The 25,656-nt window shown below is 39.7% G+C and overlaps 1 protein-coding gene across 7 annotated transcripts in view; it reads right to left on the reverse strand.

Moving 5' to 3' along the window:
- Nucleotides 1–25,656, reverse strand: part of GHR (growth hormone receptor) — a 291,988-nt gene that overhangs the window by 41,012 nt on the left and 225,320 nt on the right. The window lies entirely within an intron of this gene.

Genomic DNA, 25,656 nt, shown 5'->3' on the forward strand with positions numbered 1-25,656 from the left:
GTTCTTCTGCCTTCTGTGGCCATGTTGGAGATGGTGGTCAGCGTTTATGAACCCCTCGCAGAGCACAGAAGCGAGGAGCCTGCGGGATCCACTGCAAATGGAAAAGCTGTGTTTTGTGAGGCAAGCACCTCCTACACATAGCATTCCTGGAAAACTTCCTTTTTCTATCAACTTAAGTACTGAACATGTTATTTTTAGATCCTTCCAGAAAATCAGTGCTAAATAAACCATATTTAAACTACAACTAACATGTTTTAGTGCCTGTAGGGCTGAGGAGAGTACTGCTCATTCTGACTCTTATTCTGCATAGAATATAAGAAGAGGAAAGATGCTGGATTTCAAACTGAGAGATTTGTGAGCTAGTCTTGGATCTGATACTATTTAGTCTTGAACTTCCTAAGCCTTTTGGACCTCAGTTTCCTTAATAGAGAGGCTGGAATAGATGAGATCCAAGGGACTTTACAACTTCACTGTTACAATTAAGTGACCCATACAATCATTAATAACAATGTACAGGATCAAAATTAATTTTGGCATTTGAGCCAAACCCACCAGAGAATACCAAATGCAAACACCATCCAGATTCCTATATTCCCTGTGCAATAAACCTGCCACATAATGGCAAGAATCATAAACCCAGCCGGAAAACTTGAAACATGAAGGGGAAAAACTTAAAAAAAAGAATTTAAAGCATGTTTTTGCTTGCTTAAACTTAGTATTCTGTTTCCTTTTAACTCCAGATGTATAGAAAGCTCCATAATAATGTCCATTCTAAGTAAGAAATAGGAAATTCATGGTTGCAGTGCTAACGTGTGAGGTACGTGCTCTGAGATAGGCACAGTGCAGCAAAACTACTTTTGTGTCTTTTTTTGTATCTTCCATTGCCTACTTTCCTTTCTTTCTCATTCCTTGCACCCTCTTTCTCCCCTTCCTTCCTTCTTTCTTTTCTGGCTGGGTATGTACTGTTAGGTGCTATAGCAGACAGCCTCTCAGATGGCCTCCAGGATCCCTGTCTCCTGTTACCACAACCTGAACTCTTTTCCTCCACTTGAGTTAACTTGCCTCAAACCTATGGAATCTGACAGCACTGAAGGGGTGTCACATCTGTGATTAGGTTACAAAAGATTGTGACTTCCATCTTGCTAGCTGACTTCGTCTCTGGCTGGTTTTGCTGAGGCAAAGCTGCCATGCTAGTGAGAACCACATGGCAAAGCATTGAGGGTGGCTTCTGGCTCCCACCCAGCAAGAAGGTGAGGCCCTCAGTCTAATACCCCTCCAGGAACTGAATCCTGGGAATCAACCGCATTAGGTGAGCACAGAAGCTGATCCTTCCCCAGTTCGTACTTTGGATGAGACCATGGCCCTGGGTTGGCACTTTTTTTTTCTCTTTCTTTTTAAGGCTGCACCCATGACATATGGAAGTTCCCAGGCTATGGGTCGAATTGGAGCTACAGCCACAGCAATTAGGGATTCGAGCCATGTCTGTGACCTACACCACAGCTCATGGTGACACTGGATCCCTGACCCACTGAGTGAGGCCAAGGATCGAACGCACATCCTCATGGATCCCAGTCAGATTTGTTCCCACTGTGCCACAAAGGGAATTCCCCTGGCTGGTACTTTGACTGCAGTCTTGTGAGAGAATCTGAAGCAGAGGACCCAGCTGATGGATTAATTTGGAGGAAGGATAGGGATAGGGAATAATATTAACCATAGTAAATATCTGAATGCTGTTGATGTAGGATAAATAAATCCAATACATGAGAACTTCAAAGCCATGTTTAAGATGGACATAAACCACTTTTCTTATCACAATAAAAACATATCACAGTGAGTGTGGGAAGGTGGGTAACTTCTCTTTTGGAGGCCAGAACTGTAGTATAGCTGGCTGCTTCTCTCTCAGGCACCTCCTGCTTCAGTTATTACCATTGTGGCTGAAGACACCCAACATTACTAAAGTCCAGCTCCTTAGAGTCATGCTGAGGTTTTCCAAGTCAGAGAGGTACTGGCCCTAACCTTAAAATGAGTACCCTTCGATTACATCTGAAAATCTCAGTAGAAACTTTTTTTGTGTTTCCCTATGAAGACAACAAATGGTTACTGTACACTTGGAGGTCCCCTCTGATAAGCCACACACAGAGAGTCATTTCTAAACTAGCAAAGGCTTCTTACTCTCGTGATTTTTTTTTTAGCCTAAACCTAAGACAGTGTAGTACACTATCCATTTACAGCATCTCTTAAAAGAACATTGTAATTAACAAGATAAACCACTTTTTGCCCTAAGTTAATTCTAAGAGAAATGAGTGTTTCAACATAAATGGTCCTGTGTTCTGAAGAAATGTTAGTATTAACACGGATCCGCATTCAAAAATCCCGACAACAGATTTGGGATTTATTTTTATTCTTTGGAGCCTTCATTTTGAAGAGGAGGATTCTGACTTGTAGTTATATGTTTGTTCTTATTATTACCATGTTACACACATTGTGTTGCATATTACATTATGCACACTTTACATGTATTATCTCCTTTAATACTCACAACAGCTCTAGAAGGGGGTTAGTATTTCCACTTAGAAATGGGGGACACTGGAGTTGAGAGAAGTTGAGTTGCCTGTGTTTATACCACTGTTGCAAAGATGGGATTAAAACACAAACCCGTGTGATTTTGTCTATACTCAGCGCTAGTGAAAAATAGTAGCAATTTTGTTAGACAATTCTCTCTTGCTTATCAAAAACTTCCCAGAAAGGAAAGATGACAAGTTCAGATGTACTCTTAACTCCCAGAAACAGGTAGCCTGGCAAGCTCTAAGAGCAGCGTTTCCTAACTGTGACCACACATCAGAATCAACTGAGGAGCTTCAAAGAGCACTGATGGCTTGGTTTACTCCCAGAGACTTGACTCAGTCTGTCAGGGGTGCAGCCTGGGTGTTGCTTGCGACATGTAGGCCAGGTTGAGAGCCACTGCTGGAGAGAAATAAAGTTATGTGTAGGCACTGAAAAGTTGGCTTTCCACGTTATTAAGTTTTCTGACTGGTTCTAGCAGAGCTACAGATGAAGACGGACACTTGGTGTAAATGGTGGTTAGCCAAGTTCTGGAGGATGTGGGAAGGATATGAATATTGATTATGACCTCAAAAGAGTACAATAATGGTTCATGGTGAATGCTTGGAGAACTAAGAGATATTCTAAATATATGTGTAAAAGGATTTATCTAAAGGCTAAAACCTGCCTAATTTTCTGATGGACCATAGCAGGTGATGGGAATTAAGAATAAGCTGAACTGGTATTGCTGCTGAAATTATGACTGAGAAAGCTTGAAGAGAACTTTTTACTAAATTCAGGTTTTTAAAAGTCTGTGGAATGATGTTGCGTTCAAACCTACGATGATGGAGAGACAGAGTCAGAGGGGCTGGGAGGCCCTGCTGGTCGCAGCTCAACACCTTTGACAGTGAACCATGGCTGATTTTCCCGTTGGATTGGCTGGGGCTCCTTCCCTGCCAGGTGGCTCTGTCCTTGGAGGAAGCCGGTCTTCCCCGGCAGTACACAAGGGAGGACGGCAGGCAGCTGTTACATATTGAAACAGGCATCTGCCTTCTTACACTCTGTTCTCTTAGCAGATGTGTTTTCTGTCCTCTACTCCTGACAGAGCAAGAACAAAAACCAAATGAAATCACGTATAAGTTCCCAAGGTGGGCTGGGGGGTTGGTGGTAGAAGAGGAGCAGTTGAAGTGGGAGGGGAAGGTTGGAAGGAAGGGAATCTTTGAAGGGAAAGGAAAACCTTCTGGCTCTTGGCCCTCTGCTCTTCAGTGTACAGTCTCCACTGCACCCTGTCCTGTGGCCCATACCCTGTCAACAGTTCTGGACACTTGTTATCACCCCTGGACAGAGGCTGGGGCCTTAACATCTTGAGAAGAGACAACCGTGCCCTCTGAACACAACCGGTTGAGAATTTCCTTTTGAGTTGGGCAGTGCAGACAAACCATAAAGAAAGGAGTTCCTATTGTGGCTCAGTGGGTCAAGAACCCGACTAGTACCCATGAGGATACAAGTTTGATCCCTGGCCTTGCTCAGTGGGTTAAGTATCTGGCATTGCCACCAAGCTGTGGTGTAGGTTGCAGATATGGCTTGGAGCTGGCATTGCTGTGGCTGTGGTGTAGGCTGGCAGGTGCAGCTTGGATTCAACCCCTAGTCTGGGAACTTCCATATACTGCAGGTGTGGCCTTAAAAAGAAACAAAGAAAAAAAAAAAAGGAAAGGAGACCAAAGAAAACAAAACAATAGTCCTTCATGTGGTTAATAATTAAAACTCACAAAGACCCATACTAAAGAAAAGAATTTTAGAGAATAGATAAATGAATTTCATAAATAACTGGAATAGGCAAGGTGGTTGAACTGTATTTCTAAAACATTACCTTTTATTTTTTGTAAAGGAAATTCAGCCTAAATATTTGCTGGGGCTTCCTGGAGACCAGGTTCTGGACTGAGGGGTGCTGATATTTGCACGGTGCTTGTAAACACTTAGGTTGAGGGGAAAGAACCCCTGGCCCAGCGTACGGGAGTCCTCCCTTTTGAAGCCCTGCTTTGAGGTCATGCAATCTCCTATAGAGTACACTTGTGATTTCCAAAACACTTCTATTTGAAGAGCTTCAGGAATTCAGTGATTCTTCCACTTTAGAGCCTCTTACACCCTCTTTCACTAAAGGTCTTGTCCTTGATGGATGCTGGCTTGTCAAATATGATAGAAGAAATCCGTAAACTTCCTGGTTGATCACTATTGTCAAGCTACTGTCAAAAGGAACTAACTGCCTTATAATGTAGTGTCAAAGAGCACATGTTTAAAAGACTTGATAGGTTTTTTTTTTTTTTATAACCTATGGAACTGCAATGTAGTATGAAACTGCAGCTACTCAGCCATTCATATAGGCTATTGGCAAAAAGAGCTTTCAATTAATGTTGGAAATTGGCAAAGAATTCAATAAAGTATTTTGTATTGGACAATACTGAATGTAAGGAATTCACCTTCACACTCGATTTCCTTTATGATTCTCTGTGGAGTTGAGAAAGGCACAGCTGTAAAATCTTCTGCTTAGGCGCTTCTTGGCTTGGATTTGAGAACAAGAGTTCACAAGATCTCTGCTGAACTGTTCATTTCTTTCTCTTTTATTATTTTAAATTAAACTCTAGTATGCTTTGAAAAATGGATTCTTGGTGCATTTAAAACAAGGTTAAGGTTGAATAAAATAAAGGCTTAGTGAATATGTTCAGTTACTTTAAGATGGATATCAAATCAAGTGAACTTTGCAAGGTCTTGAAAAAGAATTTGCACCACATGTGGTCTGGCAAGGAATTTAAATTGATGCAGCCTCTATGGATAGTTCATGTGTGTGTGTGTGTGTTGGGGTCGGGGAGGGGGGGGCAATGTCAGGAAACAGAGCTGTGCATGCTATACCGCTGGCATGTAAACATGTATCTTTTCGGCAAAACTTGTTTCATCATTTAGTTTTCATTGAACATTTTCATTATAAAATATACTTACTTCCCTTCTTAAATAGTTGCAGTTGAACCTAATACCAACTTTGAACATTCCAGGGCATTAATCCATCATCTTTCTCCTCTTTACCCTCTTTTCCATAGCATTTATCTGGTGCATGGCTTACTAAGTGCTTTTGTATTACTTAATTATCTTGGATAGAATGATTATATACTTCTCTACTTGACCTAAGATTTTCTCTTTTCTCCCATCAGTTTTCTTAAAACTATGATGAATAATAAGAGGGCTTCTTTGGTGGAAAGGTAGGGGCTTTTTGCTGGTATTGTTTTCTCTGACTAGAGAGGGGGATATACAAAGGCAGCTCCAGCAACACCAAGTTCCACCAGGGTAGCCTGTAGGAAGATGGAAATAGGAACATCACCTCAAAGACACATACTTACTGCTTTGCAGGATAATTGACTTAGGACACAGAATTGCCATTGTTTTATTATTATTATTGTCTTTTTAGGGTGGCACCTGTGGCATATGGAAGTTCCCAGGCTAGGGGTCAAATCGGAGCTGCACTTGCTGGCCTACATCACAGCAACACCAGATCCGAGCTGCATCTGCAACCTACAGCACAGCTAATGGGAACACCGGATCCTTGACCCACCAAGTGAGGCCAGGGATCAAACCTACATCCTCATGGATAACAGTCAGGTTCGTTGCCACTGAGCCATGACAGGAACTCCCATCATTATTATTATTTTTTAAGTCTTTTTTTTTGTCTTTTGTCTTTTTTGTTGTTGTTGTTGTTGCTATTTCTTGGGCCGCTCCCGCGGCATATGGAGGTTCCCAGGCTAGGGGTCCAATAGGAGCTGTAGCCACCGGCCTACACCAGAGCCACAGCAACGCGGGATCCGAGCCGTGTCTGCAACCTACACCACAGCTCACAGCAACGCCGGATCGTTAACCCACTGAGCAAGGGCAGGGACCGAACCCGAAACCTCATGGTTCCTAGTCGGATTCGTTAACCACTGAGCCATGACGGGAACTCCAAGTCTTTTTTTTTTTTTAAATTACTCAAATGAATTTATCACATCTGTAGTTATATAATGATCATAACAATCCAATTTCACAGGATTTCCATCCCATAACCCAACATTATTTTTAAAATGTGTATTCTGTATAGCATGGTTTTGAGATTTCAAAGAAACAATTAGCACTAAGTTCAGTAAAATTTATTTTCAGTTTGGTTCAGTTCCTAGATAGCGTAGTCAAAAAATTAAAAAATAAAGCAAGAGCTTGTAGAATAATTGGAACCTTCAGTACAAATATAAACTGGTACAACCACTGTAGAAAAACAGTTTAGCAGTTCCTCAGAAGTTAAACACAGAGTTACCACATGACCCAGTAATTCCACTCCTAGGTAGGTACCCAAGAGAATTGAAAACATGTTCACATAAAAGCTTGCACAAGTATGTTCATAGCTGCATTATTCATACTAATAAGAGTAGAAACAACCCAAGTGTTCATCAACTGATGAGAGGATAATAAACAAAATGTGGTATAATCATGTAAGAGAAGATGCTTCGGCCATTAAAGGAAATAAAATACTGGGATGTGCTACCACACAGGTGAACCTTGAAAAGCATTTGCTAAGTGAAAAAAGCCAGACACAAAAGGCCACATATTATTCCATTTAAATAAAATGTCCAGAATAGGTAAATCCTTAAAGACAGAAAGAAGATATACAGTTGCCAGGGAATGAGGGGGAAGGGAAATGGGAGTCACTAGTAATAAGCACAGGTTTTATACTGAAGTGATGGAAATGTTCTTGAATTAGACAGTGGTGATAGTTGTACAACATTGGGAATACAATTACTCTAAAATGGTTAAAATGGCAAATTTTACATCGCGTGAATTTTATCTCAGTAAGAACATCTATCTAAAAACTATAAAGCAGGAAATTATACTTAACACTAAAATTTACTACATATACTTTAGTTTTTATTTCTTATCACCTATTGGACATTTTTCTTTCAATTTAAAAATCTCCATCAGAGTTCCCACCGTGGCACAGGAGAAACAAGTCTGACTAGGAACCATGAGGTTGTGGGTTTGATCCCTGGCCTCGCTTAGTAGGTTAAGGATTTGGCGTTGCCGTGAGCTGTGGTGTAGGTCACAGACACGGCTCGGATCTGGCGTTGCTGTGGCGTAGGCCGGAAGCAACAGCTCCAACTGGACCCCTAGCCTGGGAACCTCCATATGCTGTGGGTGTGGCCCTAAAAAGACAAAAAGAAAAAAAAAAAAACCACAAAAAACTCCTATCATTAATTTAGGCATGCCACTATCACAGAAACAGGGATTGTAACTCACTGCACAAAGGACACCAATGGATCCCTCAGTCATATGAAAATGTCCTAAGTGAAACTTAGCTGAAGCACGTGTGAATGAGGTTCTTTTTGTTTTGTTTTACATTTTTAAAAATTAAAGTATAGTTGGATTTCCATCATGGTTCAGCGGTTAACGAACCTGACTAGCATCCATGAGGATGTGGGTTCTATCCCTGGACTCGCTCAGTGGATTAAGGATCCAGCATTGCTGTGAGCTGTGGTGTAGGTTGCAGATGTGGCTCGGATCCCGCATTGCTGTGGCTGTGGCCTAGGCCAGCAGCTGCAACTCTGATTCGACCTTTAGCCTGGGAACTTCCATATGTCAAAGGTGTGGCCCTAAAAAGACCAAAAAAAAAAAATTATAGTTGATTTACAATGTTGTATCAATTTCGGCTGTACAGACAGCAAAGTGGTCCTGTCATATATATCTTTATCTATCTACCTACCTACCTATCTCCACATTATTTTTTTTTATGTTATCTTCCATCATGATCTATCCCAAGAGACTGGATATATTTCCTTGTGCTATACAGTAGGACCTTATTGTTTATCTATTCTAAATCTAATAGTTTGCATCTACTAATCCTAAACTCCCAGTCCATCCCACTCCGTCTCCCCTCCCCCTTGGCAACCTCGAGTCTGTCCTCTATGTCTGTGAGTCTATCTCTGTTTTGTAGATAGGTTCTCATCCAAATTCCTGAAAACTGGTAGCTGGCAGAGGAGCTAGTGTCAGAATTAACATAGTGTATGCTGGAATCTCCTGGGGAATTAGAAAAACCTCTGAGCCTGAGTTCTATCCTATGAGATTCTATTTTAATTGGTAATTTTTGGAATCATCAATTTAGTTACCTAAATGTTAGATTTTTAAAAGCTTCCTAGTGATTTTAAAGGACAGCAGCATTCAAAAACTGGATATGTTTCTATCATCCTTTCCCTTCTGAGCCCAGAAGGCATTCTGCTTGTCCCCACTACTGCAGCCTCTAGTCTGGTTCTCACATGCAAGTTCTCTGCCAGAAATGGGAGGAAAAAGTACATGTGGGAATATTCTAATCCAAGCCTAAAGTATAGCAATGTTGTGCCAAAGTCAAGTCTCTGTCACTGAAAAATATGAACCTCCTGAAGTCTCAGGGGAGCCTTCTATCGCCAGAAGAAACAAACTGATGAATGAGACTTTGTTTTCCCTGTCTTGTAATTTTGTCGAGGCCTTTTTATTCTCACCGATGATGATACAGTCTTCTGTGTAATTTCATTTCCAAGGTTTTGAGGGTTCAAATGCAATGAAACAGGGTCTTTTGTAACGAGCACACCAAAGCTTTTTAGCTTTAGGATTTACAGCCACATTCGACATTCATTCATTCACTTTTTCATTTGCGAAACAATCAGTGGACACCTGTTTGTGTGCCAGGCTTCAGCTTAACATCATCACTTGCTGAAAGAGTATATGCAGTCCAAGGATCATGGCACACCGGACAGATAGTTTACACAAAGAAGCTGGGCCCACTCCTTGAGAGAGAATCAGCTTGGGCCTTCTTTCGTAATAAATTTTGCTTTGTATACAAGCTCTTGCTTGGTACAATTACTCCCACCACAAGTTTGGGTTCTTAAGCCTACATTCAGATTTTTAAAATGTTTCACATATGTATTTCTATTTCTATAAAAGAATGACCAATACGACAAATGCAAAGATAAATATGGTATACACAGCCACAGCTTCCAAAATGCAGAAAGACAGAACATTTTTTTCTATAAATATACATACTTCTCAGGAAAGTAGCTTGCCATTTTTGCGTGTGTGTGTGCGCGTATGTAATTTTTAAAGGTATTTATTGCTGCAGTAAGGCAGCTATGTCAAACTTCATTCTTCTAAACCAAGGGTTCTCAGCCAGGGATGAGTTTCCTTCCCAACAGACATTTGCTGAAGACATTTGCAATTGTCATGACTGGGGAGGGGTGACACTGGAAATTAGCAGGTAGAGGCCAGTGATGCTGTGAAACAGACTACAATGCATAGTCCCCACAGCAAAGAATTATCTGCTCTAAAATGTCAATAATGCCTTTTTCCCAACAAAAACTAAAGCCATTACATTATAAAAATAGGTCTCCAAAATTTAAATGTCTCCAGAATGAAAACACCCTAAAAATCAAAATCCTCAATCTCCTCTACCCCCTTGCCTATATGAACTTTTTTTCTGCTCAATGAATAAATTTGCACTTTTAAGTCCTTTGGATTTTTAAGAGACTTTACAAGACCTTCTGTGTTTCAGTTCATCAAGAAGCATTTATGCAGCACCTATTATGGGCAAGGCAGTCTTTTGGATGTTGTGGGAATTATAAAAATAATGATACATGGCTTCTACCTTTGAAGAGCTGTAAGTAGTACAGGAAATAATACGTGGGCATGTGAGGAGTAGCCAGCAATAAAAGGGAGTTAAAAATAAAGATTATAGCTGCTTTAGGGAAACAAAGGAAGTTGTGATTACTAAGCTCTGAGTGTGGAGAGAGAGGAAGGCTTCAAAGAGGAGTAGGAGAGAGCGATTAACTTAGCTTGATTTGCTGAGATAGAAAAACTCTGATGGTGATCACCAACCAAATGCCACTAAGGACACATCTGTACACAAAGTTAGGTTTATTTACCCTCACAACTGCTGAATCAGCAGCTGCATGCTAACAAGTTCCCAGGTTATCCTCTGCACATTAAATATTGATTGAGAGGCATTGACTTCAGGAAAGCACCTGACTGCCAGCTAAGGGCTCTTTCAAAGTGGACCAGTTGTTCTCAACTAGACTGCACATCAGAATCACCTGGGTATCTTTAACAAAATACCTGGAGATCTAATTTAATAGATTGGGCAATGCTTGTACAATGTTATATGTCAATTATATTTAAAAAATTTACACTACTCTCAATGGATAGAGTGGGGGGGGGGGGAAGGAGATGCCTGGGTATTGGTGCTTTTTAAAATGCCCCAGGAGCTGAGTGCAACTAGGTTTGAAAACCACTGAATTAGAACAAAGAGCTTCTATGTTGGATTAGCACAGTGAATTCCCTAAGTAAATATATTGAAAGGCCCCTCAAATGCCTTTGAAAAACAAATCAAATAAAGACTAGTAAGGCAAACAGCATGCCTTAAATTTTCAGTGGGGGGTGGAGTGGTGGGGGGAACTGGATTAATCTGCATATAAGGATGTTGAGTGTGTCTGTGTTGGCTCTCAGGGGTGGCAGTGTGGTGGACAGCAAAAGCCCCTCTTGTGGGTGATCTGGGGTTTCCCAAGAAGGTCCAGACTTAAATTCCACTGTGTGGAGCAGAAACATATGCTCACAGCTGTGTTTTGGGGGTTCTAAAGTTGCACTTTCAAGCATATACGGTGTTGAGAGTGCAGCTGCCTTCACTGTGGGAGTCATGGAAGTTAGTGTTATTTCTGTGCCATAGATCCTGGGAGCAGAGCCAGCTCCAGGCTCCAGGATGGCTCTGTGTCAGTGCACACAGTGGAACAGCCACGGCTGCCTCTGTGGGAAACTACAACTTCTCCATGGAATACAACATACCAAGCCCTGGCATTGCTCCTGCAGCAAATTTCCTAAGCACTCATAGTTCTTCATTTATTCACTCTGGAGCTCTTTGTTTTAGAGATCTGTTTTTTTAGATAGATGCTTTTCAAATTTTAATATGTATAGGTGTCACCTGGGAATCTTGTTAGAATGCAGATTCAGTAGGTAGGGCCTGAGATTTTGCACTTTATTTTTTCTTTTTACGGCATATGGAATTTCCTGGGCTAGGGGTCAAATTGGAATTGTAGCTGAGGCCTACACCAAAGCCAGGGCAACACCAGATCCAAGCTGGATCTGTGACCTACACTGCAGCTTGCAGCAATGTTGGATCCTTAACTCACTGAGCGAGGCCAGGGATTGAACCTGCATCCTCACAGAAACAACATTGGGTCCTTAGTCTGCTGAGCCACAAAGGGAACTCCATTTTGCATTTTGACAAGTTCCTAGATGCTGTTGATGCTGCTTCTGGTGACCACATTCTGAGGGGCAAGGATTTAGCTCTGTGTCATCCAAGATGGCAGTGCTAGTAGCACCAGGTGGCCATTGAGCTTAACATACAGTAATGTGACCAAGACACTGAATTTTTAATTTTATTCAATTTTAATTAAATTTAAATGTAAAAGAGCCGTGCAAAATATTTTTCCTTAACTCTAACTTTGTTTCAGTAGGACTGAATTTCATTTCCCTGAAAATTCAGCATCCCAAGATTTGCTGTAAATGTAAAATATACTCTGGATTTTGAAGATTATGAAAAAATACTGTAAATTATCTCAATAATGTTTTTATTAGATTTATTACATGCTGAAAGAATATTTTGACTATATTGGGCTAAAATAAGATATTGTCAAGATTAATTTTACCTGTTATTTTTTTCATGTGGCTACTAAAAAATTTAAAATTGCATACGTAGTTTGTAATCTCATTACATTTCTACTTGACAGTACTGGTTTAGATGGTAGAACTGATTTCAAAGGAAAAAAATTTAATGAAAAAAGAAGAATTCAGAAAATATATCAGGCTTAATCATGAAGGACCTAAAAAAAGTTGCTAAATTGGCAAATTGTATAAATCAAGGTATAGAGCTAACCCCTATTTCAAGGAATCCATTCTCTCTGGCCCATTCTCTTGAGAAAGCTCAGAGTTTTCATCTAGTTCATAGACACTCAAGGGCAGCTCAGCAGGTGACCCAACCTATCCTTCCTGGGCAGAGCCTCTAATCTGAACAGGGGCAGTATGGAATAGTAGAAAGGGCACAGGCTTAAAGGCCAGGTGGCTTTAGGTTTGAATCTCAGATGTGCAACTTGCTAGAAATACTGTATGTTTCTAAGCCCCAGCTTTCCCACATGTGAGATGAAAGCAAAAGACCTATACAGTTGCTCCATACTGCCCCTACCCACTAAAGATCTAGGACTAAAAACAGGGATGGGTGTGTTTTAGAGGAAATAAAGTAGGAGAGAAAGGTTTAGATTAGGGGCTCTGCTCCCTCATATGCTGCACTGCCTCTTTCAGTTTTATCTGGGGTTTTCTGTTTATGGTAAGGTTGTTTTTTTTTGGCATTAGGCTCAGAGATTTATCAGCTTCTATGAACTGTTAGATAGCCTGCAGAGACTAGAGCTTAGAGATTAATGGTCCTACACTTGGTTTGAGAAGGTCTTGTACATCACCTTTTACCCTCATTTGTATAAAGCAAATAGGAAAAACATCCTCATAATCAGAACCATATGTATCCCTAAACAGCAGTGACAGATCCCCTCATGGACAAGTGAAACTAACAATAGTCCCTGCCTCTGTGAAGTTTTCACTCTAGTTGGGGAAATAAGATTTCACACATATTAAATGATCAGAAAATAAAACACTTTAGGATATACTGGAATAGAAAAACATTTTGGGATATACTGGAGTAGCTCTATTGAACTGTGTAGAGAAAGGGAGGAAGACCAGCATGAGTTAAAATCGACCTAGGATCCTTCATAGAAAAGTTCTGATCTGAAAAGGAGAGAGAAGAAGTGGGGATTCAGTTTAGGAAGTTGATCACTTATAACAAGAATTATATTTAAAAATTGCCATTGTGAGTTAAGAGAGGCCTGGTTAGGTGCCTGTTGGTGAATATATGCTTATCCAATGGTGGACAACATTCTCTTGGGCAACTCTCAAGAATACAGGGCATAGAGTCATGGTCCATGTTTGTCTCTTTCTCTCTTCTGAGTCAGGATCCACTCACTTCTAACGATAAGCCAAAAGACAGATGAATGTATTGAAGAGTTAGAGAGGTAACATTTGTTTCAGACATAATAGAGGATTCTGGAAACATGACTTTGGCAATTCCACGTAGAAAAGAGTTTATATGCAGTTACAAGTTAGAGCTGGAAGAGACCTTGACAATCAGCTGGGCCCACCATTTCATTTTGTAGATGGAGGAGATGATGTCATTAAAAAAAGAAAGAAATGAATTGGCCAAGGTCACAAATCTGGTAAGAAGCCAGGCCATGTGCCTCCATGAAGTAAAAATCATGGTCACTAATGACCTCTTAATGATGATTATAATGAATTTTACTTCACATCTACCAACCTCTAAGGTCCTACCAAATTTCAAAGTGTCACATTTATAGAGAGTCAATTAAGCTTGATGTGACAATATTGAGACCATGTCCAGGATCCCAGTGATAAGAAAAAACAGGTCACTTGATGAGGCATTTTGAAATGTAAGAAACCAAAATGAAGATTTTAAGTACTAACATTCAACCATGTAATGAGTTCAGAATTCCATGCACAACCAACTAATTTTATTACACTAGATGGCAGCAAATAGGTATATAGGTGTACAATCAGCTACCTAGGAAATTGAAAACAAAATGAAAGTACAGACAGATTGGGTCTAAATTTGCCTGAATAAAGTGAAAGTTTGCACAAGCATTAAACTCTTACATGCTCTCAAACGTTCTTGAAGTTGTGGTTTTTGTATGTTTTTTGTTTTTTAAATCGAGCTTCCTTCTTACACATAGTAGGGTGCTAAAATTGTGGTGAATCACTGCCATGTTGAACCATATACTCATTGACTCTTGGCAGGTAGGGTAATATTTTATATATTTCCAGAATCTTTTTTTATGGCTATCAGAAGAAAGGGGATGTGCATTTGTGAAAAGACAGGTCTGGGAAGAGATGCTGTAGGATATGTCAGGATGCCCCAGACAGAAATGACTATTTGACTATTGTCAAAAGCAGGCTGTGAATACTGGCAGCAGAGGTATTTGAAATTAAGAAGAATCAGAGGCTACATAATCACCAATAGGACCAAAAGGTTATCAGGTTACTGTCTTCAAAATGGACCATGCAAGATGATCCACTGGGAATGAAAACACGCTAAAGTTTTCTTAATATGTGCTATTTCCCTAACATAGAAATTAAGGTTTACTAATACTGAATATGGAGAGTCACATGGAGCCTTCATTCAGCCTCTGTCAGAGTCATATGTCACATATGGAATGGGAGGAATTCTTCAGGAAGGGTGGGCAGGCACAGTTTGCCAGGTTGGTTAGTAGTACCTTTTCTCTCAACATAGCAGAGCGCTATTTTTTTTTTTAAACAGGTTCTACATGGCTGATTTAATGGACAAATAGATTAAACTGATTTAGCTAATCATGATGCAACAAACAAATGACTTGAAAATATTCATGTAAAGAAATCTCTTATTAGGAGTTCCCATTGTGGGCACAGTGGAAATGAACACGACTGGTAACCATGAGGTTGTGGTTTTGATCTCTGGCTTTGCTCAGTGAGTTAAGGGATCTGGCATTGCTGTGAGCTGTGTTGTAGGTCATAGATGCAGCTCTGATCCTGCATTGCTGTGGTTGTGGTGTAGGCCCACAGATCCAGCTCTGATTCGATCCCTGGCATGGGAACTTCCATATGCCGTGGGTGCAGCCCTAAGAAGCAAAAAAAAAAAAAACCAAAAACAAACAAACAAGAAAACCAAACAAAAACAAAAGAAAAGAAATTATTAAAAGTAATTTGAATAATGCCAGTCAACAATCAGGAAATGGCTGAGCTGATGCTTTTCTAAACCATAGAAGAGCTCTGATCAAATCTGAAAGGAACAAACTCACAGGATACAAAATTAATATACAGAAATCAACTGCATTTCTATATACTAACAATGAAAGATCAGAAAGAGAAATTAGGGAAGCAATCCCATTTACCATTGCATCCAAAAGAGTAAAATGCCTAGGAGTAAACCTACCTAAAGAGACAAAAGACCTGTACTCTAAATACTATAAGCCACTGATGAAAGAAATCAAAGATGACACAAATAGATGGAAAGATATACCATGCTCTTGGATTGGAAGAGTTAATATTATCAAAATGACTATACTACCCAAGGGAATCTACAGATTCAATGCAATCCCTACCAAAGTACCACAGACATGTTTCACAGAACTCAAACAAATATTTTAAAGTTTTTTTGGAAGCACGAAAGACCCAGAATAGCCAAAGATAGCCTGAAAAAGAAAAATGGAGCTGGAAGAATCAGGCTCCCGGACTTCAGACTATACTACAAAGCAACAATCATCAAAACTGATGGGACTGGCACAAAGACAGAAATATAGATCAGTGGAACAGGACAGTAAGCCCAGAATTAACCCATGCACCTATAGCCAACTAATCTATTACAAAGGAGGCAAAAATATACAATGGAGGAAAGACAGCCCTTTCAATAAGTGGTGCCAGGGAAACTGGACAGCCACATGTAAAAGAATGAAATTAAAATACTCCCTAACACCATACACAAAAATAAACTCAAAATGGATAAAATACCTAGATATAAGACCATATACTATAAAACTCTTAGAAGAAAACATAGGCCAAACACTCTCTGACATAAATGACAGCAACATCTTCTCAGATCTACCTCTTAGAGTAATGACAGTAAAAACAAAAATAAACAAATGGGATCTAATTAAACTTAAAAGTTTCTGCACAGCAAAGGAAACTCTAAACAACACAAAAAGACAACCCACAGAATGGGAGAAAATCTTTGTAAGTGAAACGACTGCCAAGGGATTAATCTCCAAAATTTATAAACACCTTCTGCAGCTCCATACCAAAAAAAACAAACAACCCCATCAAAAAATGGGCAGAAGATCTAAACAGACAATTCTCCAAAGAAGATATACAGATGGCCAAAAATACATGAAAAGATGTTCAACATCACTCATTATTAGAGAAATGCAAATCAAAACCACTATGAGGTACCACCTTACACCAGCCAGAATGGCCATCATCCAAAAGTCTACAAACAATAAATGCTGGAGAAGGGGTGGAGAAAAAGGTATCCTGTTACACTGTTGGTGGGAGTGTAAATTGGTGAAACCACTGTGGAAAATAGTATGGAGATGCCTCAGGAAACTAAAAATAGAACTACCATTTGATCCAGCAATCCCATTCCTGGGCATCTATCCAGAGAAAACCATGACTAGCAAAGACATATGTACTCCAATGTTCATTGCAGCACTATTTACAATAGCCAAGACATGGAAACAACCTAAATGTCCATCGACAGAGGAGTGGATCCAGAAGAGGTGGTACATATACACAATGGAATATTACTCAGCCATTAAAAAGAACGAAATACCAGCATTTTTTGCAACATGGATGGACTTAGAAATTATCATGCTAGTGAAGTCTGTCATACAATGAGACACCAACATCCAATGCTTTCACTGACATGTGGAATCTGAAAAAAGGACAGACGGAACTTCTTTGCAGAACAGATGCAGACTCACAGACATTGAAAAACTTATGGTCTCCAAGGAGACAGTTTGGGGGGTGGGGGATGCACTGTGGTTGTGGGATGGAAATACTATAAAATTGGATTGTGATGATCATTGTACAACTATAAATGTAATAAATTCATTGAGTAATAAAAAAGAAATCTGATAGGAAGCTGATTTCTAAATTGGGAAATCCTAAAAACTATTTGAAATATAGATCGATACCTACTACAACGTATTCTTTATTTCTTAAACATCTTGGTATGTATTTTGCCCTTTTCAGACATGAGGCTGAGATTGTAATTAAATTCCAATATTGAAATAAATGTAGCATAGATCCAACCTTCAACCTGTACTTTGCAAACTGTTAAATGAGGATTTCCTCCTCCAAGAGAAGGAAACTTCTTCAAACACATTGCAGGAAGTATTTTGTTCTATTGAACACTGAAACATTTTATAATATTGCTTGGTTCAACTTAAGACTTTTTATTTATGTTTTTATGTATGTTTTAGAACACAATATATTAGAACATTGGAGTTCCCGTTGTGGCTCAGTGGTTAATGAACCCAACTAGCATCCATGAGAACATGGGTTTGATCCCTGGCCTCACTCAGTGGGTTAAGGATCCGGTGTTGCTGTGAGCTGTGGTGTAGGTCACAGACGTGGCTCAGATCCTGCGTTGCTGTGGCTCTGGTGTAGGCTGGCGGCTATAACTCCGATTTGACCCCTAGCCTGGGAACCTCTATATGCCGTGGGTGTGGCCCTAGAAAGACTATATATATATATATATATATATATATATATATTTATATATGAACATTGTACACACATAATTGTCAAATAGTAAACATGTATTTTGTGAGCATGTGTTCAACATTATTTTACTAATGGTATATAGAATCAGGGACCTATAACTGAGCATAATGCCTTTATAGATGAATGACTAAAATGAGGCCACAGGTGTAGGGACTGCCAAGGTCATTATAGAACATTGGCTTTTAAACCCTTGATATTCAAATTCTATACATTTCTTTCTATTCTGCTTTCATCCCTTCCTCAGGTGTAACTTATCAGGGACACATTTAGTCCACAGGTCCAGGGAAGACAGTTGGGTTTTTTATCCTCTTACAACTTTCCGAGTGCCTTCATCCTTCAAGGATTCTCTGCTGGAAGCACAAACAAAGGTATGGGGAATATTGAAGAGAAGGCACCTGCCCAGGTGCAACTATATGCAAAGGAATGACACAGATGTTAAAGCAGAAAGACACAACAGGGTAAGCTAAGTGCTATTCCTATAATTAATCTTGTCAAATGAACACTCATAAACAAGAGGATTACTACCAGTATATTCATTATTTTGAACTGCGCAGGAGAATGAAGAATGGCTTAAAAATGAAAGGTTGATGAGAAAAGGTTATAGAGAAAACAGTCTGGCATTCTGGGGCAGGCACAAGGGAGCTTCCCTCCCAGATGAGGCACTTTCGTGGCCCCAGTGGTTTTCTCCTTTAGGCTCCCTTTTCTTGGTAGAGCTGCAGTCAATGGTCTGAATGTAGCCCTGAGGGAGGTATGTCCTCCCCAACTGGGGAGCCTTGGAAACATCCAGGATTCAGAGTACACCCCAGACTGACTGAATCAAATTCTCTGAGAGGAGCTTAGGAATCACTATTTTTGATTCCCTAGTTGACCTGTGTACTTTTGGGTCTCAACTCTCAGGCAGAATGTGTTGTCTAGTAACCACAAAGGGAGAAAAGCTCAGAGGTTTCCTCACTGGTTGAGGTCATTGGGGGCTCCCTTTTCAAAGACAGTATTATATGCATGTTAAGAACATTGCAAGATGTAAGACAACTCCTGGCTCATAAAGAGAATGAAACACTAAGATGGATACATTTAAGGAGAAGTTGTAAATATTCACCTTGAAAAGGGCAGCCTCTTGGGTCTCTGGAGATGTGCCTTTGCTTACATGGGGGGCAGGGAACTGGGACAGATTCAGTTAACACTTACTGTATTCAATTTTTGTTCTAGAAACACATACATTCAATGCTCAAGGCAACCAAAGGAGGCAGTCAGTATTATCCCCACTTCATAGATGGGAAAATAAGGCTTTGAGAGGTTAAACATATTATCTAAGTTCATTCTGCTAATAAGACGCAGAGGTGTGATTTGCACCAGATCTCTGCGCTTCATAACCAGTGTGCTTTCCACTTTCTTTGTACCACTACCATTCTGATTCTAATATTCAAGTTACCATTGGTAAACAGATGGGAGAAAAAGTAAAAGCACAGAGGTGGCATGAAAAAAGGGAAAGGCTAGTGTATCTGCAAAAAGGAAATATGCAGACATTCCCTCTGACTGTGTAAAAGGACTATAGTAACCTTTGAAGCAAAGGGGAGTAAAGGAATATTTCTAAACTCATGACTTAGCACCCCTGGAGTTGTAGGTCAACAAACAGGAAATATTCACTTGGTTTTGAATGAGAACATAGAGTTCCTGTCTTGAGAGAAATTTATAGGATCATCAACAGTGACAAGTGGTTGGGTCAGCTGTTGAGTTTCACATCTTCCATGGACAGAGCAGGCTTCATATGCCCCTTGAGTAATGGTTCAGCACTGATTCAAGAAGCCATAGTGCTCACTTAGGAGCCACAGTTGCTGTTTCCTATATCAACTATGATTTCTTGGGTGGTCTCCCACCATACTGCAATCATTAATGTAATTTTATTTATGGCCTCAGACAGATCTGAGCACAGAGCAGCATGGCTGTTATCCTCTGAGCCAATACAGCTGCATTACATTTGTCACCATTCCCATGATGTAACTTCACAAGCTTAACATTAATTTTCCCGTCTTTCCTCTGTTTTACTGTTACCTCTATTTCACACGGGTATTTTCTGATCAATGCATAGAGATTAACTGAACAAACTTGGGCTTTACAACAAGACAAGGGTAGTATAAGGAGCTGAGGCTTTGGGGCCAGCATTCCCTGAGTCTGAATCCTTGTTTATTTGACTTTGGAAAATACTATCTTCCTGCAGTCTGACTTTCCTCAAATTCAGTGAAATGGGAATGCAAGGGTTCTCTTACAGAATTTCTGTGAGAGACACTCTAAAAAATGCCTGCTTAATAAATGTGAATCATCTTTCACCCAGACAATTTGGCTACTGTAATTCACACACCAATGGTAATTTGAATGTACGATAACAAGAGCTTTGAATATATTTATTATGATAACAAGAGCTAACACTCAAATCTTAGCTGTTGTCAGGCCCTGTTCTCAGAGCTTTGGGTGTATTATTTCATTCAGTCCTTCTAAAAAGTATTACGAGATGGAGACTGATAGTACCCCAGGGTAAGGATGGGAAAACTCCTGGCCCATACATGGGAAGCATCATGCCTAGGAAGTGTTGTTTCAAAGTCCTTGCTCAATCTCTTTCTATCTTTGCCTCCCATTATTCCAGAAGAAGGGTTCTACAGCAAGATGTCCAGAGGCAGCACAGCACAGGGGTGATGAGCAAGGCTGCCTGAGTCAGGAAGCCTGGTTTGAGTCACAGCTCTGTACCTCTTAGCTGTGTGTGCTTTGAGCAAGTCCCTTGTTCTCCCTGAACCACAGTCTCATCTGTTAAATAAGGATAATAGTGACACTGTTATGAGAATTATTAATGATTTAAAATGTGCAAAATGTTTAGATTAGCCAACGGTAAACATGATGTAAATATGATTATGTTAGTAAAAGGATTTCCAGGTGGTAAATCTAATGATGAACATCTTCTGTACAGGAACTGAAGTCTATTTTTTTTCCTCAGTCTTTTCAATGATTACAAACCCACCGTACAATTCTGCATCAAGCGATAACTGTACTAGTGTTTTATGAACTGAAATAATACCTCATACAGATTAATAAATTGTAATAAAAAAAGGTAGAAAAAAATAAAATAATACCTCAATTTCTTCTTAATGCAATAACCCTTTTTCACGTCTTTGTGATGTGAACAGTAATAAAACTCATTTAGGTCAATGAAATCATAGGGTAAGAAAAAGAGAAGAAATAAAAAAACATGGTCATTAGAAGTAGGCACTCATTAGATGAGAGACCCCAGCTGACGCCCTTGCCATACCCAGGCAGACATAATTTTGAAAGTTCATGCTGTAGCAGTGTCATCACTTTTAAAGACCTACTTTTAAAGACCATATTTTATTTTTCAAGGTAAAAAAACTCAGCTTCAGGATTTGAAGTTTGAAAATTCAGGATTCTGGAGTTTCCGTTATGGTGCAGCTGAAATGAATCCAATTAGTAACCATGAGGTTGCAGGTTCGATCTCTGGCCTTGCTCAGTGGGTTAAGGATCCAGCGTTGCCATAAACTGTGGTGTTGGGTCGCAGACATGGCTTGGATCCCATGTTGCTGTGGCTGTGGCGTAGGCTGGCGGCTACAGCTCTGATTAGACCCATAGCCTGAGAACCTCCATATGCCGAGGGTGCAGCCCTTAAAAAAAGACAAAAAAAAAAATTCAGAATTCTTTATAGCTGTTGCAACTACCTGGCTATAAAATCTAGCACTTTCATTTCATCTGTTTGGCATAATGAGTGGGATGTGCGTCACATTTTGCTTAATTCTTAAGGCAGGAAGTTTATCAAGTTCCAATTCTGAACTCTGGCAAACAACTCTTTGTTTATGAGTTGTAATTTGAAAGCTGTGTATCAGCACATGGTAAACATGATGTAAATACTCTTACATATTTCTAGGTGGTAAATTTAAAAGTAGCACTTACACACTTCCCTTTCTAAATGATCCTAAACAAAAACAAACACAACTGAATGATGTCCCCAAATAGTTTACCGTCTAGATCATTTAGAGAATTTAAAACAGTGCCTTTATCTTTTGTAATTTTTTTTTAAAATCAGGAGTTTAATTTTAAGGGTAAGATGAATATACTATCAGGTTGAAAAACACTTTAAAAATACTTGTACTGGGACATATGCTTAAGTTGAGCACATAGCAGAAGTCCCACCAAATGAAGTCAGGTAATACAACTTTCCCTTTCAATACAGAAGTACCATCTCTGGATTGATAATATCAGTCCAGAAAAAGGTTTTGAGGAAACACATTTGCTGGACAGATGAGAGAGGGAGAATAAGTGAAAAGAGAGGATCAGAGAGAAGAGACAGAGAACAGTTCAGTGTGTCACTCTAAGACGTATGTCTCTCCCATTTTTCACAGCGCCAGGACACACTACAGAAGCCCATCTCTTGGCCCATGTGTGTCTACTAATGTGGGGCCCCTGGCCTGCTCTTCTCAGATCCCTATTGATAAAAGGCTACCACACACCAAGTTTTCTGTTTCATTCTCAACACTGCACAGGGTATCCACTCAAAATCTGGTTCAGGAGTTCCCATTGTGGCTCAGAGGTTAACGAATCTGACTAGGAACCATGAGATTGCAGGTTTGATCCGTGGCTTGACTCAGTGGGTTAAGGATCTGGTGTTGCTGTGAGCTGTGGTGTAGGTCACAGCTGCAGCTCTGATCCCATGTTTCTGTGGCTCTGGTGTAGGCTGGTGGCTACAGCTCTGATTAGACCCCTGGCCTGGGAATCTCCATATGCCGTGGGTGTGGCCCTAGGAAGGACAAAAAGACACACACACACAAAAATACCCCCCAAAAAAACAAAAACTAAAACCTGGTTCAGCTTTGAGAATCTGGAGGTTTGCTAACCCCTTTGGGATTTGCAAGATGCTAGAAGGCAGTGATGGAGATTAGAGATGTGGCTGGGTCGAGTCTGAAGGTAATTTGCGACCAAACCATCATAAAATAGAGAATACGCCTCTCCAATGTGAACCACGCTGTAGCGGAACACATGAGCGGTGTGGTTTCTTTAGGGTTTAATCATAGGAAGCCCAAGCCTTGGCAACAGCCATGCAAGTCTCCCAGAATCACTCCAGGCATCCTTACTATCCACTCAGGATCCTTTTATTAGGATGGAGAAATTAGGAGAACTCGATGTCTTGCTCTCTTTCCCCTATTCAACAAGACCACTTTCTTCCCACTGAGTCCCTGTGAAGCAGGCTAGATGATAAGTCCACCTTTCTAAAGACCTATAACCATTTAAAATCACCTTGAAGTTGATAGCTGCAAGCTGACAGTGGCTGCCTGTATTCATGAATTTATAATACTTGGAAAAGTGCTCAGGATAAAGGCTATGTTACCCACTTACTTGGGGCATCTGGGTGAGAGTCCCAAAAAGACAGCTATAATTATAGCAGTAATATACTTCATAAATAAAAACTTCCATATGCTATATATTATTACATTCACTAACCTCACTTATTAGCACCTGGTGTGACTACAAAGTAATAAAATGCTGGCACTCATGTAGTTAAATGACATTATTTTTTTTGAGGCTATATTTATTTTTATTCAATCTTTTTTTGTAATGTTTTTATTTTTTCTATTATAGTTGATTTACAATGTTCTGTGAATTTCTGCTGTATAGCAAAGTGACGCGGTCACATATTTTACATATACACACACACACACACAATTCTTTTTCTAACTTTATCTTCAGAGTAATAAAATGAATCATTTTAATTATCATGCTGGCACTCATATAGTTAAATGATATTATCTTTAAAAGTGAGTATCTTGGGAAGTTTTGAATAAATCCCAATGAGGTTGTTACTGCTCAAAGCATTTTTAAAACTCTTCCTGGGGAATTATCTTTAGAGTTAAATGAATTCATGAGTCACATAAGAAAATCAGTCCTATTGCTTTTTAGTCCTAACCAATCTAATTTAGTAATACAGTGAAAGTTTTTGGAGCAAATAATTTCATTATCTGGAACTGGCTGGTACTGGCATTTTCCTGTCCTTGCTTGCAATTTCCCCAGGCAACTGCAGATAACTGGGGTAGTGAATATAATGGAAGCATTTAAGTGTCACTGTTGCTCTCTGTAATATTATCCCCAGTGAATTTATGTGACATCTTATATGACTTTGAATAACATCACAGTGTAAAGAAAATGGGGACGAAGAACTCTCAAATAAATTGTAAGCCTTCAGGTTCAAGAGCCACATCTTCTTTCTTCATAACCCTGGGACCCCTAACTCATCCACTCCCTGGGTCATTTAAGATGATTTTATGCTAAAATAGGTGCTCAGTAAATACTCCCAATTTACTAGGTTGAAGGCTGAAACCTACCCTAATATTTTTTCCTCCAACTGAAACCTACATTTCTTAAAGAAAAGAACTCTGGTTTCTCCCCTGGATGGCTGGCTCACCACCAAAGTAAACAGGATTTTCAGAACATTCTGTTTTCTCAAGCTGTCACATTGCTTTATAACAGTCAAACCAAATCCTTGTATTGAACTACTTTATTTTCAAAATCTCTGCAGAAATCACCCCACTCCATGTCCAGGATCATGCTTTTCAGATTTAATTATTTTCACCAGTTCTGATAAATCATTTCATCTCCTGGCTGATCTTTTTGTACATGAGGCGGCTGCTTTTCCAGAGTGGGAAATAAGGCCCAGGGAGTAGACCATAATTTTCCAGATGTCTGTTTTCAAAAGCCCTTCAAAGAGAACCAGCCTTTTTGGCTTTGTCTCCTCTTTAATGGGGTTTTATGGCTTCCATTACTTTGCAAACACCAAGTGCCCTATATCTTTTTGCTTTGATAATTTCCTTTTTCTGAATATTTATCTTCAGGTTATCTTTCTCAGAATCATTAAAGCATTTTGTTCGTTTTTAATTAATTCTGGTTACCATTTTACAAATACTCATTTCATTGATAAAATTCCAGACTAATGCCCCTTTAAAAAAATATTCTGAAGGATATCAGATCTCAGGTTTGGTATATTTATATACTTTTCCCTTGTGTTAATGAAATGTTAACAACTTCCTATACCACATATTTTCAGAGCTAAATAGAAAAAGGAAGGAAACTAACATGTTCACTGGAACTTTTTATGCATGCTTATAAGGCAGGTAGCATTTATCCTCATTTACAGGTCAGCAGCTTATTAAGGTTCAGAGGTTAAGCAATTTGTCCAAAATCCCACAGCTAGGAAGTAGCAGCGTCAGAATTCCAGCCACAGTTGCCTGATTGCCTGATTCAGAGTCTGAGAGCTGGGGTCAGGTTACTCCGAGGGCTATTGCTTTCAGTTTCATTTTTCAAGTCCTCCTCTCATTTGAAGGAAAATTGAGGAAAGGCAGTTGCCCTTTTTGAAACTCTCAGGCAGAAAAGATTATCACCACTGACTGCAAGGACAAGAAGTATTGGTGAAGTTTAAGCGACAGGCTCTTAAGGGGTTAAGGTATTCTAGGTTATCCTAAATTTGTTGATGATGCTACACAAAACAAGCAAAGTCTGAAACAATCCAATCTGCAGACAGTTGCTCTAACAAGCTGCCAGTCTGGTACAGGAAATATTTCTATTCACTTCTATTACTATTTTTATTTCTCTTCAATAATAGTAATAGCAATA

The sequence above is a fragment of the Phacochoerus africanus genome, chromosome 1, assembly GCF_016906955.1.
Source record: "Phacochoerus africanus isolate WHEZ1 chromosome 1, ROS_Pafr_v1, whole genome shotgun sequence".
NCBI classification, from domain to species: Eukaryota; Metazoa; Chordata; class Mammalia; order Artiodactyla; family Suidae; genus Phacochoerus; species Phacochoerus africanus.